Raw genomic sequence first — 2,740 nt, 5'->3', positions numbered from 1 at the left:
TCCCCGACATCTGAAGCAAGCCCCGACGCCCCGAAGTTCCCGAGAAAATCTTATTTTCAAGTCGAAACTTTGCCTGAGTAAAGTCCGGTTTTCAACTAAAAACCCCGGTTTCGCCCCAGAAAGTCATATTTGGAGCCGAAGTGCTGCCCAAATTATTATTTTAACCCCGGTTATTTCAAGGTGAGTTCAATATATAGGAACAATTGTATGTTATGTGTTATATGTGCTATGTGCTTCTCAGTATTATTATTCTGAGTTATTCTCCCGTGTTATTTTATTCGCTATGTTTATAGCAATTATAATACCTTTGACCATGTGATCAGTGAAAGGACTTAGATTCATATTGGTACTGGTACGTAGCCTCTGTCCATGTAGAGCATGTCTCCGTAAGAGAATGACTTCTATTATATGGCATTGGCATAAGGTTTGATAGGAATGGTATGTAGCCTCTGACCATGTAGAGCATGACTCCGTAAGAGAATGAACTCTATTCTATGGTATTGGCAAATGGTTAGACAGAGCTATAAGCCTGAAATCTACCAAAATATTAAATCATAAATTATATGTCTTCTGTGCCAATTGGGCCAAAGCTTTATTGATGCATATCAAGTATTGAAATCGTTATGTCTCATTGAAAAGTATATCTTTGAATAAAGTCTTTGATTGATATGAACGCTTGTCACATGATTTCATGTATGTCTTCTTGTTCCCTTCTGCTTCTGTCATATTGGTATATGTAAGGCATAAGATTATATTGTATCTATTTATTGAATTCACTAAGCGTTATCGCTTATTCCTCTCAATATTTAACAATTGCAGGTGATGAGTATTCTAATATAACTTTATACTGCTTAAAGATTTAGAATAGTTAATAGTATTTCTCTGTATTTTTAATGTTCATGTATGTATATGAATAGTAGATTCCTGGGTAGACATGAAATTGTAATAAAACTTAGTTGGTTTGTATCCAATCCTTTGTAATCACTTTATCAATATAAAATATTGTTTTATAAATATGCATGTAGCATGTTTTGAGAAAGTAACTTAAGAAATCTTTTGAAATAGTATGAAAGTTTGGGTCTTTCATAAATACGGAAGTTGGGGTCTTTCATCTGGACTCAAATCGAGGGTTTGAAAGATTTTCACAAGAAAATAGTTTTTCCAAAAGTTAAAGTAAAGAGTTTTGAGAAAGAGCAAGGTGTGTGATGCGTGCAACCGGCCTAGCTCAAGTAAGTTTTCCGCAAGATACCCATACATTTTATGTTATGTTATGATATGATTATGAGAATTGCATGTTATACTAGGGCTAGGTATCTAGGAAGGATGTCTTTTATGCCTGTTGTATGTGTATGAGAAATGCATGCTATATTAGGGATAATGATCTAGAAGGATGCATGGTATGTCGGTTATATGTGCTTATTAAGTTGCATGGTAAGTAATGATCAGTTAGTGATATGATAACCTGGATAGGATATGCTTGGTTTGGGTTACTCAATGCTCGAATGTTGATTGCTTTGTGGTATTAGGAGTTCTAGCTATCTTTAGTTAACTAGTAAATGAATACATTACATTACATGTTGCGAGGACTAAATAATTTCAGAAGGTAAGGTCTAGAAATACTTCACATTTCTTGTCTAAGTCCAACCGTTGTAGGGTAGTACCTCTCATTCAAAAACTATCTGGTCTTAGTGATATGTAATGGTATTCGCAAGCTAGTTAGGTAAAGGTAACAGGGACTCCTTACGCAGATGATGGCAGATAGTTAGTCGGAGAGTTACCCTAAGGTAAGCCTAGGATGAGATTAGAGCAACGAGTTATAACAGTATAAGGGACTTGGTAAAGTTAAAACAATCCGTGAGGAAAGTACGGATAGATGTGGAAGGTAGTATAGGCCCGTACTACTTAAAGCAGAGGATCCATACTCGAATCAGGGAGGGCTGAGATGGAACTAGGGAACTTGTAGAGTCTGTGAGACCTCTTGAGATTATGTATGACCCTGACACTTATGTATTTTGTTTCAGAATGGTGGTGATTACACGTCACAGATCAGGAGGATCAAGATCATGGTCAATATTAGGTTCGGGTTCAGGTTCCGAGCCCATTGATGTGGGACTACACGAGTTCATCGCATCTAAGATCACGAGAGGCATTCTTGAGTCGAACTCGGTGATTTTCGGGTCGATCAAGGAAGGGATCGTCGAGCTAATAGAGGATTGCCTCATGGAGTTCATGATCGACATGGAATTTGGCCAGACAGGGACAGAAACACTATCCTTCAAGGAATTTAGGGGATGTGGTGTGCCAGACTTCCACGGGGTGAAGAACCCCATTGTTTCCAGAAGGTGGATTGCAGACATGGAGTCTGCTCAGTTGACGAGCTTCTTCCCTAAGGGTTTGAAGGTCCGGTACGATGTTGGTTTTTTGAGGGATAGAGCTAGAGATTGGTGGGAGTCATTTGGTGATTCATTGGGAGCCTCAGCCATTAAGGCCATGACTTGGTCGTATTTTGTGACTAGGTTTAGGGTTGATTTTGCGCCGACTGTGGAGCTACAACAGCTTGCCAGGGAGTTTCTTGACATGAGACAGAATATTAAGTCGATGGCAGAAATTACCGCCAAGTTATGGGAGAGGGCCTCATTGGTGCCTCGGTATGCAGGGGATGAGGAGATGTTAAAGACCCGCTATCATGACATGTTGATAGCTGACATTCGGTACTCGGCATGTCGGACATTGGATGACA

This window comes from Lactuca saligna, chromosome 6 (genome assembly GCF_052625555.1).
Source record: "Lactuca saligna cultivar CGN05327 chromosome 6, ASM5262555v1, whole genome shotgun sequence".
Taxonomy (NCBI): domain Eukaryota; kingdom Viridiplantae; phylum Streptophyta; class Magnoliopsida; order Asterales; family Asteraceae; genus Lactuca; species Lactuca saligna.
This window is presented reverse-complemented; position numbering follows the sequence as displayed.